The sequence below is a fragment of the Zootoca vivipara genome, chromosome 3, assembly GCF_965207765.1.
Source record: "Zootoca vivipara chromosome 3, rZooViv2.hap1.1, whole genome shotgun sequence".
In the NCBI taxonomy this organism is placed as follows: Eukaryota; Metazoa; Chordata; class Lepidosauria; order Squamata; family Lacertidae; genus Zootoca; species Zootoca vivipara.
Genome location: NC_142586.1, coordinates 41,215,173 through 41,227,177, shown reverse-complemented (window position 1 = coordinate 41,227,177; position 12,005 = coordinate 41,215,173).

The following is a 12,005-nucleotide window of genomic DNA, read 5'->3' as shown; positions in this document are numbered from 1 at the left end:
AGCCTGATTCTATGCAAGTTTCCTTAGCGCTATGTCCAACTGTATTCTCTGAGGCTTATTCCCAGGGAAGCATGTGCAGTGTTGCAGCCTTAATATGGCAATACATTTCTGGAACAGCTATGGTTTTAAATAACTTGAAACTTACAAAACAAAAATGGTAATTGCTTCAGTGAAATATCCAAGAAGCCTCTGAAAGATGAACTGAAAAATGTTGAGCTTTAACTCAAGCTCGCTTTTCACAAAACAGCTACCTATAAAAGGTTTTTTAAGTAACTGCACACATTTGCCACTGTATACCATACCCGTGCACATTATTGTTCACAGAGGCACGGAGGAAAACATACAGTGGCTTCTACAATATCTGGTGAGACATTGTGCTCAGATGCTGCTTTCATGTGAAACAGACCTTGGAAAAACCAATCTGGTCAGGAGCCATTCCAAAATACTCAGAACTCCCCCCCAGTTATAGTGCAATACTATGCTTATTTGCCAAGAAGTGTGTACAGTGGGGCTTACACCATAGTAAGTGTGTGCAGGATCCTACCTACTTGCCCTAGTAGTAAGTCTCATTGAACTAATGACTTCTGAGTAGACAGGTATAAGGTTTCACTGTATGTGTCCTAACTTTATCCTTGCCCTCCTGTGATTCTTTAAACTATGAAGTATTGCTGACTTGTTCACAAAGATTACCAAACCTAAAGGTCTGTGTTCTGAAAGCAGCCCCTTCAACTTTAAAATAAATCTATTCTTGGCAAGTTCTCAAAGTTAAAACCCATCTCATTTTGTCTAAATAAAGGGGAGGGTTATAATTCCTGAAACCTTAGCATATAATTTGATTAGTTAGCTGAAACTGATATTGGGATCAACTTAAGGGCACACACTATTTTTAGCAAAATGTAATTGGCAAGGAAAATAACTATAGTATTAGGAATAGCTCAAAGTTATCCAAAGCATTGCTATCTGCACACATCTGTCAGGTTAGCCAAATGGATGCAGTTGTGGTGCATCCACTTTTATCAGTAAATTTGAGTAGGACTAAGCACATCTGTATAATAAGCATTGAAATTTGACTTTTTCTCACATTGTAGGCTACAACCTCAAGTTGTTTCTGGAGCAATCCTGTTCTACTGTGTTGTGAAATAGCTTTTGAAATGTAGTCAGCATAGATAAGTCCAGGTGCTTAACTTGCAAGTTAATGGAATATCTACTGAAAGCTATGGTTTTAACTAAAATACCGTAGGCCTAGTGGTGCGGAAGACGTTACTCATAGGGATTAGCGTTACTGGGCAACTCTCCTTTGCCATATAATGTGCTTTGAGGGCTATGGAAAAGCTTCATCGAGGATGATTGCTGCCGTTGTGCAAGATCCAGTTGATTATTGCAGTAGATTTATATCACAAATGATTAAGCTGCACCTCAGATTTGTAGGAGCAGTACTGAAGTTATGAAGGACTGAAATGGCAAGCGGAACTATGCACTTTTGGGCATCTGGTTAGCTCAGTTGGTAGAGCATGAGACCCTTAATCTCAGGGTCAGTGGTTCAAGTCCAAAGTTGTGCAAAATATTCCTGCACTGCAGGAGGTTGGACTAGATGACTTATGTGACCCCTTCCAACTCTACAATTCTATTATTTTAGAACAAGGAGTTGCTAAAATTAACAAGTAGAAGGGCTGCTTCTGTGGGAGATGCTGAAACTTTCCCAGATATCTTAGCCTTGTAGTTCCCTCTCAGCTAGGATTTGATACTAGAACAAACCCACAGGCAGGCAGAGGGGAGTTTTTAATGCAGGGATTGCAGAGGGAAGGAAAGGGGGGGAGGACACAGCACCCCTAGTATACACATCTTTTTGGTATTCTAAATCTTGTTTCACATAAATGCTTTAAATGAACAATACATTCTGCTTTGCGTCAGCTCAAATACGTCTTGGGAGCAAAGAGTGATCCTTGGTCTACAACGTGTTTTGTATTGATACTGAGATGGAAACTTGATGGGCTCAATATCAGTAGTATGCATATGCATATTTGTGAGGGGGTGAAATACAGCTGTGTTTCTGGTTCTGCTTTTAACAGGTTATCTTGTAGGAGAAGAAGCACTGTAAAAAAATCTAAGACATCTACAAGGAATCATTTGAATACTTCATCAATCCACCCCACTACATATAAAAACTTGTCCTTTGCCTGCTTCTTTCTTATACGTCTTTTTAACTTTCTGGAATGGAGAATTTCAAAAATAGGAAGAAATACCGGGAGTGGGAGTGAGAAATGAGCTTAAACAATACCTAACAGCAGCAGGAGGTGCTAGGCATAACCTAGATCAGGGTTTCCCAATCTTGGGTTCACAGGGTTTTTTTTACTACAACTGTCATCATCCCTAGCTAGCAGGGGCCTGTGGTCAGTGATGATGGGAATTGTAGTCCAAAAATAGCTGAGGACCCAAGTTTGGGAAACCCTGATCTTGACAAAAAGTAGCTGTGACAGGCCCTGTTGGAATTAATGGGGTTATGTAGTCCTGTGCTTCTACAAATCTTGTGATAATCAGAGGGGTTTTCCCCTGAAGTTATTTATTTATTTCTTTATTTTTAGTATCTGTAAACTTTTGATGTAACACTGAGTCTACTGATGTCTTTCTTGGCAGTATGGTTTTGGTTCCTTGTGCATAAGCACTGGAAGACTAAAATTTGTGTTGATACCCTGTTTCTCATATTTTAAGACATACCCATAAAATAAGCCATAGCAGGATTTTTAAGCATTCAATGAATATAAGCCATACCCCGAAAATAAGACATAGTGATAGGCGCAGCAGCAATGCCGGCTGCGGCAGGAGGAGGAGGAAAAAAATAAGACATCCCTTGAAAATAAGCCATAGTGTGTTTTTTTGAGGAAAAAATAAATATAAGACATGTCTTATAATATGAGAAACACGGTATTGTTGAAGGATGGGGCTGAATGTCAGTCCAAAATCAGAGAAAGTTGAAAATGATTTGAGTAATCTACTTGGACAACTGTCCAAGAAACATTAATGAACTGCATAGAAGCAATACTGCTTGGTTATCAATGTCACTTTGATAGCCATAAGATAACTAAGCAAAGCTCTGCATCCTGCCTTGCATTTCAGATCTCTACATCAATTCCAACTGAGTGTTTTGTGGTTAGACGAGAGCTTGACATTACTTGTGAATGACACAATGCACCAACACAACAAATCACACTGGGAGCTGTGCTGGCTGGGCTACTAAGAATTTCTTTTTGTAAATTAAGCAGATAAGAGGAGCACAAACATGAAGTAAGCTGCCATTTTTATGCACTTTTCTGTCAGCACCTGTGCTTCAAATGACAGCCCAGGGCAACAGCTGAGGGCCAGCAAATGGCTTTTATGGAAAAGCTACCGCCTCCTTTACTGATAGGCTTCCAAAATTTCCAGAATTTTAAAGAAGCCTGGATCTGCAGCCAGGCTTTGTGGTTCCGTTCCAGTGTCCATATGGATGTATACTACTATAGTCATTTGAACATAAGTCCCATTGAGCCCCACAGGGCTTACAACTGGGTAGACCTGCAAAAGAGTCAGTGACTCAGTGGAATGTGTGAACTGCCTCCATCAAAAAGTATGGGGCAATAAGAAGTGAGGAAAACACTCTGATGACTTTCAGGCATCCAACCCATCACAGTGTTGATGAGTGACAGAAAAAACACAACGAGCATGCCCTTAAGGGATTTGGGGGTCCTGGAAACTGTCTTAACTAGAGAGAAAATTCTAAAATTGGTTGGTAGGTGTCACAATCACCCTACAATTGTAAGCAGAGGTCAACCCTGCTTCCAGATTTTACCTTGGCTCATAATCCCCACCCTACCTCCCACACTGTCACAATCTAACCAGGTTGTAAAAATGGTACAGGGAGGGGCTAGCAGGATTCAAGCCACTGGCTGCTTAAGATGTTATTTCAGGGCTGGTGTCAAGGCTGGACACCTGTTGAAGGCCCACCCCACAGCAGAGAGCCTGCTGGCCTGCTCCTCTTCACCATGGCAACCTGCTTGCTCACTTGAATGTTGCTCTGGCCTAGAGGGGATGGGCAAACAAACAACTGCAGTGGTTAGTACAGGGAGCAGTAGCTGCTGCTGCCAGCTTGCTCATTAGCTCTGTTCGTAATAATGAAAATTTTATTGTTTATACCCCGCCCATTCCTCAGCAAGGAAGCAGGAGCAGCTGGCAACAATAGCAGTGAGCAAGCAGGCACACTGTGGGGAGGGTGTGTGTGGAAGATGTCTTGCTCAAGGCCTTCAGCCCTAACCAGACTGACAAGGCAGAAGCAGTTAAGACAACCATTCCATCTTGAAGTCATTGGCACTAGCCTAGGCAAAGGGTTTGAGAAAAGTATCCACAGCGCTGGAGGGAGAGCTTTCCAATGCTCGGATTAGGAAGCATTTCCAGCGGTTGTACATTAGCAGCTAAGGAAAATGAAGAGTCTGTAAGACTTTGGGCAGTCCTGGAGTTGAACCATCATCACATCATCTTCTCCACTGAGTAAGTATCTGTGCACTCAGCACAATGGGCAAAGCCATTTTCATCTCACGCAGTGAGCAGTGACAATGTCCAGCCTTATTTCATTTGGCTGGAAGGGGGGGGGAAGCAGCAGCTGCTCTTAGAGACGCATCAAAAGCTTAACATAATAGCACACTTGCCACTGAACACTGCAGTGGTTGTTTTCCACCACCAACTATAATGATGCAATATTGGCAAGGCATTTGTTAATGTGAGATGGACATTTGCGGTCTTCACAATTACGTAAATAAAAATAAGTCCTCTTCTCCACCCCTGCTTTCAAGGATCAAATCAAGTGCCTTGCATTCCAGCACAGGTGTAATCTGTTGTTTGTGACTTGTCCTAGGCAAGAGCAATTCAGCTTTTAAGACGCCTGCCTCTTGGCTTGCTACACTCTGTTCATGCTCCCACAACTCTAGTTACACATTCTCACCACCTCTGGCTTCCAGTTTCACCACACTGCTGTTGCCTGCCAGAAATGTCTGCCTCTTGAGTTGTTCCCCCACAGCATAATTTACAATTTCTTGCTTCTCTGTATGGAAGATCTGACCAGACCAGCCTACCTCACAGGGTTGTTGTGAAGATACTATGGGAAGAGGAGAACCATGTACACCACTTTGATCTCTTTGGAGGGCAGTTATAAATGCAGAATTATTGTTGCTTTAGGAGGCTGTCAGCTGTTCCCAAAAGATAAGTGATCACATATTTTGCACAGATAAACACAACCCTTCTTGAGGTGTTTTTTTTTTTAGGAAAAGCAAGATATAAATATTTCAAACAAACAGTTTGGCCTTAATGATGAAGAATCATTTGCCTCTAGGTAGCATTTGGTGAGAACAAAGCATTGAAATGTTATACCTGAGAGGTTCTTAGATTCAAATGTCTTGGAAGACAAGGCTTGAGTTGTGTGGTATATGAACGCCTGCCCTGACTGTTAGATTGGAGATACAGCTTTTAAGTACATCCTTTAATTATATATTTAAAAAACCCACAAATACACACCTAACCCTTCTCAAGTTGTCATTGTAACAGAATTACCACACTTGAAGAGCTGAAATATATCATGCACTGGAAGTTCTTGGTGAATCACACAGAGCGCTCTAATACTTTAGAAGATTTTTCCTTTATTTTTACAAAAGGCTGCCGTTTTTCTTTCTCCTTTCCCCCACACTTTTTGTACTTGACATATTTGGCTCAAAGGATCTTTCCAAATGTTAAGGGCTAGTTTTTCATTGCAGCAAATGGAGAAAGAGTCTGAACCCAAGCAGAGCCAATGGCTCTCACGCTGCAATTTGTCGGAGAGCCAGTGTTGCCTGCCTGCCAAACATTAATAGCTAGTATTTATCTGACGAATGGCCAGGATGTTTAATGTTCTATAGAGAATGCCTCACAATGGAGCTTTTACATATGGCAGGGGTAGGGAACTTTCTTTAGTCTGAAGACTGTATTCCTTTCTAGGCAACCTTTGGGGGCTGGCAGCCACATACCAGTTGTAGGAGGAGCCGGAGGCAAAAGTGGGTGGAACAATGACTGTAAATGTTTATCTTTGTGCTAGTTTCTAGACATCCTCTCACACTCTGTCCTCCATCTGGACAAACGGGGATCTTTACCAGAGTTCAGGGGCACATTACAGCCTGACAAAAATACTCATGGAAGTTGTGACGCAAAGCTGGTGAGGAATTTGGCCTGGAGAGAGAGGGTGTGAGAGGCAGGTATGTGGCCACATTTGGCAACCGGGTCAGAGGTGCTCCACGCCTGCCCTGACATGACACAGATTAGTGCATACTTTCATCACTTTGCATCTGCAGACTGGTAGATTAATATGCTACCAGATTTTTATATGTGGGTGTTAATTTAAGACCACACTGCTTGTTATCCACAGCCATGCCAGCATTTTAGAATTCAGAAATTGGGCATAAAATAACACAAGATCACTGATATGTGCAAAACTTAAACAGGCAACAAAGAAATTAGATAACACACATAATACAAAATATGGACAGCAGCAGCCACAGTCTCCCCCTCCCCTTCTGTGGAAGCCTCTAAGAAATCACTAGCCCTTTGCCCTGAACCCCTGGCCTACCTGGCAGCAAGTCAGTATGCAAAGTTCAAAGTCTGAGGGTTAATCTACACAAGCAAAGTACAGAGGCCAAAATTCAAAGGTCAGGAAACACAATTCAGGGTCCATTCAAGTAGCCAAGTCTGAAGTCCAGCAGTCAGGATATAGCCCATGTTGTTGTTGTTGTTGTTTAGACGTTTAGTCATGTCCGACTCTTCATGACCCCATGGACCAGAGCACGCCAGGCACTCCCATCTTCCACTGCCTCCCGCAGTTTGGTCAGACTCATGTTCGTAGCTTTGAGAACACTGTCCAACCATCTCATCCTCTGTCGTCCCCTTCTCCTTGTGCCCTCCATCTTTCCCAACATCAGGGTCTTTTCCAGGGAGTCTTCTCGTGAGGTAGCCAAAGTATTGGAGCCTCAGCTTCACAACCTGTCCTTCCAGTGAGCACTCAGGGCTGATTTCCTTAAGAATGGATAGGTTTGATCTTCTTGCAGTCAATGGGACTCTCAAGGGTCTCCTCCAGCACCATAATTCAAAAGCATCAATTCTTCAGCGATCAGCCTTCTTCATGGTCCAGCTCTCACTTCCATACATCACTACTGGGAAAACCATTGCTTTAACTATACGGACCTTTGTTGGCAAGGCGATGTCTCTGCTTTTTAAGATGCTGTCTATGTTTGTCACTGCTGTCACCATCTGCAGTGATCATGGAACCCAAGAAAGTAAAATCTCCCACTGCCTCCATTTCTTCCCCTTCTTTTTGCCAGGAGGTGATGGGACCAGTGGCCATGATCTTAGTTTTTTTGATGTTGAGCTTCAGACCATATTTTGCGCTCTCCTCTTTCACCCTCATTAAAAGGTTCTTTAATTCCTCCTCACTTTCTGCCATCAAGGTTGTGTCATAAGCATATGTGAGGTTGTTGATATTTCTTCCGGCAATCTTAATTCTGGCTTGGGATTCATATTACGACTTGGGATTCATAACCCCTAGTCAAACCCAAAGCACAGTCCTGTGGAGGTCCAGGAGCATCAAAGTCAAGGTCCATCAACATGGGAAGTTGAGCAGACAAAGCACCTCAGCTCTGCTTCCCTTTTGTACTTTGCATCTGGACTTGATGAGGCATGTGGACCGGACCCTCACTTGTTCTGAGCCTACTCCAGCTGAAAAATCACACACTTCCTCCCAGAGCTGGTGAGCCCCACCTGGCCAGCTAGGGAGCTGGGCTGTGGGCCCTAGCCTGCCTCAGCCTCCTAGAGCACCACTCCTGCAGCTCCCTACACCTCATGGAATCATAGAACTGTAGAGTTGGAAGGAATGGTATACAGTACAATACATTTTTCTATCTCTGAACTTCTGTTACCATGATTTTAAATAATTTACAAGTGTCTTGAACAGATTTGACTCTTGACTCCTCCCTTCACCTTTCTTCTAACAACTAATCAACATGTTTTCAGAATATTCCAGGTTTTGAAATTAAACAGGACCCTGTTGGGCTTTCTGGGTAATTTCCTATTTTCACGTATGTTGGATCTGACAGCTCTGAGACAGTTCAGTCACTGTTCCAAAGCAGTTCAAACAACACACCAGATCCTGAGCACTCTTCAGACTACAACCGAAACTTTCCTCTTCCAGCACCTTCCTGCCCCATCCCTGTACCCCACAAATTATCACCTCCTCTAAAGCTCCATCATTTACTGTATCTAGAAATGTTGTGTCTTTGTGACCAAACCCCAAAACTAATTTACTCAATGTGGGGGTAGTTAATATACAGTGTACTATATAAAGCAGAATAAACAAATCACAGGAGCAATCTGGATTTCTATAGAGGATGTAAAGAGAGACATAAAGGTAGTAGTAGTAGTAGTAGTAGTATTACTATTATTAATTGAATTTATATCCTGCCCTATACATGGGGGTCTCAGGGTGGTTCACAGAACAAAATCAAAATATAAAACCACAAAATATAGAATGAAAATGAAAACAACAACCCAATTGTAGCAATGCAATTATGCATAGTGAGGCTTGGCTTCTGAATTGGGTGAGGATAAATAGGAGTTATTATTGGGGGGGGGGCACAGCAACACTGTGGGTCATAAATTCAGTAGCAGTGTATCTGCTTTGCATGCAGAAGATCTCACGTTCAATCCCCGGCATCTCTAGGTAAAATGGAAATGTCCCCTGTCTGAAACTCCGGAAAGCTGCTGCCAGTTCGGTTGACAATACTAAGCTAGATGGACCAGTGGTCTGATTTGATGGAAGGCAGATTCCTTTGTTTGTATGCTCCCTTTCATAGTTCTCAAGTGCTTTGAACATTCTAAAGTGCTGCCTAAATGCTTACACATTACTATTAGCATTAACATTAGTATTATTAGTATTATTTCAGAACCTCTGCACCACAGCAGGTGGAAAGCCTTGAGGGTCCAACCCCCTTTTTAAATTGTTTAAACAACACAAATGCCTAGGAGCACATTACCGGTAACTCTCTAAACAACTGGAAATCATTTTCCAGGGCTGCCTGTTCAATGAGAGCCATTCAATTCCTTGAAATGCAAGCTATTTTCGAGTCATTTAGCGCAGCAAATGGGACAGGTCCCAATCTGTTTCTTCAAATTTCTGTAATTCAAAAGGGACATAACTGCATTTTTTATTCTAATGATCATTGCAAACTCATGTAGAAAATGTAAATGCACAATTCAGAATGATCTTGCAGCGCAAGGCATAGCCTCTATTAATGCGTTCCAATTTGTAATTCTTTACACAGTATGAGATTGGAAAGCTGTGATTAAAATTAATTAGGTTAAGTAAAGTTTATCCCCCCCTGAGCACTGCTGTTTGAAGAAAGAAATCGTACAACACTCGCTACATCTGGCGCTGCAGGAAGCAAAAGGCATCAGGCAGGAGAGCGAGGCTGCTTAGCTAGACGTTCCATGCTGCTTATTTGGCACACCTTACGCACCATGTCCTCTCTTCCAAGAGCTAATTGAGACTAAAATACTTGCTGACACCTTGCAAAATTTTAACTACTATCTGTGGATGTCACAGAAACTGGTCACTGAAACAGTTATTTGGGGCAGGGTTGTTTATTAAGAAAAAGTGAGAGAAGAAGCCCTGCCTTAGTGAATGGTGGGGCTCCCTCCTTAAGGATCAAAGATATCAAAGAGTAAGAAAACACGCTGTCGGATTTTCATTGCAATATTCAACTGATTAAAGCTTTAGTAAAGCACACAGATCTCAGTTGCTACTAGGCATGGTACACTTTTTTAAAGGAGATAGATTAGATATAGATATAGATCTATAATTTGCACATGCTGGCATGTTAGCATCACATTCTCCCACACCCTTTTGGAAAGGTGAGCCATTACCATAGCTGCCTTGCCAATACAGTTGGTGGTTATGGCGGAACGCAGGTACACAAAATTGTCTACTACCTCAAGCATGTGGTCACCACTGCTGATGCGTGGAGTGCTATCAGTCTCCTGACCCAGGATGTTGGTCTTCATCAGGCTGAACTCCCTGCAGTCTTGGGCAAAGCGGTTGCTGAGTCTCTGTAGAGCTTCCACAGTGTGTGCTATCAAGGCTGCATCATCCGCAAACTGCATCTCTTGGAAAAGGACAGGCCACATCTTTGTCTTGACATGGAGACATGTGGAAGACCCCTGTTGCTCCTTGAATGAAAGTACACACCATCTTCAATCAAGCCAAAAGCATATGAGAGCGTGAGGGAGAAGAATATGCCAGAGACAGTTGGGGCAAGAACACACTGAAAAACTCAGCCCTGCTATGAAAACCTAGAACATATTGACCCTCCAAGGGCGGTGAATCTGAAGCCCTCTACATGTTGTTTAAGTCACATAAGGTTGAACCAGCAGAACCAGTTATCACATATGTTGACAGATGTGCTGTGAAATATGTTAAATCCACTAACTTAATACAGAGCTTAATCCTGCTTTGAAGTATCTTTCAATATTTTAAACACTAGATGGCAACAGACACATTGCTTTATTCAATGAGGTTGAAGAAACAACCTAAAATCAGTTATGACAGTGAAAAGCATAACCTGGAATTTAAATTTCTTGTTCCCAAGCCCTGCTCATTATGCCTACCTTGCTACATTTCTATCACAATTTTATATAGTCCATGATCTGTGCCCTGATTATTGTAATGTCAATTCCGCTGAAATTCTAGCCCCTCTGAAACATATGGGAAAGGTCTAGTGGATTTCAGTGGGGCCAGGGTATTTTTCATTTTTAATCTTTCTTGGGAAACGTTGAAGTTGGGTGGAGGGCAGGGGGAGATTTACTCCAGTGCAACACTTGTAGTTCAATGTTAACCATGCTTACTCAAAAGTAAGTTTCATTTATTTCCTCAGCGCTTTATTTCAAGTAAGTACGCTTCGAATCTCAATTCATACCAAGAAACCTGAACTCAAATGACAAAAGCAAGATATTCCACCTAGGGAGAAAAATTATAGTCTGTTGTAAAACATGCTCAGCATGTATCCCATGTTCAGCCCCTGGCATCTCCAGCTGAGAATCCAAAATAGCTTCCTTAAAGACATATGGCTGGAAAATACCTTCTGCCTGAAATCTCCAAGAGATGCTGTCTTTGAAACAGACTATGGGTAGATCCACTTCATGCATTTAAAACACATTCAATGCACATTAAAAGCATGTGACTCGCTTCCCCCCCCCCCCAAAAAAAATAAATCATAGGAACAGTAGTTTCCTCCTAATGCAGCTACAATTTCCATCTCCCTAAACAAACTGGAGTTCCCAAGCCTCTTTGTGGGAGGTTTCTATAAATGTATAGTGTAGCATAAATCCATATAAAGTTGCCTCTTATGCTCAACACACCACACAGTAACAACAGTGCAGCCTTCAGCTATGAGACATCTGCTCCTTCAGTAGTTGGGCTGGAAGCAGACATTTCATCAAATGCAGTTTGTCAGTTCACAATGGCCCCAACAGCAGCCTGACAGGCAGAAATTAAGCAGGAAGGGTGCTGTTAAAACACTGCTGCAGCCCCATAAACAGCAGTAGCCCTCCTAACATGACTACAATATTATTGGCACTGCTGCTTTGTTTACAAGGATGGTTTTCCTTCCTCCCCTACAAGGGCTGCTTGCATCATAGAAGCTAAGCTCTGGGATGGCTTTGTGAAAAAAATGGATGTCACATGCAGAACCTTCACCTGCAGGCGCTGTTTGGTTCGCCACAACTCAGTAGATGCTCTGCCAGGTAAGAATATAACTTTTTTACTAATAAACACCGTTTCCCAAACAATCTGGATAGAATATATAAAGGGGCTACTATTTCATATTGCAAAGATGGGTCAGTTGCCAACTCTCTTTTTTTCTGGCACAGCTCCCCTGCCTTTAGCAGGTATGTGGCAAGCAGAAATTCAG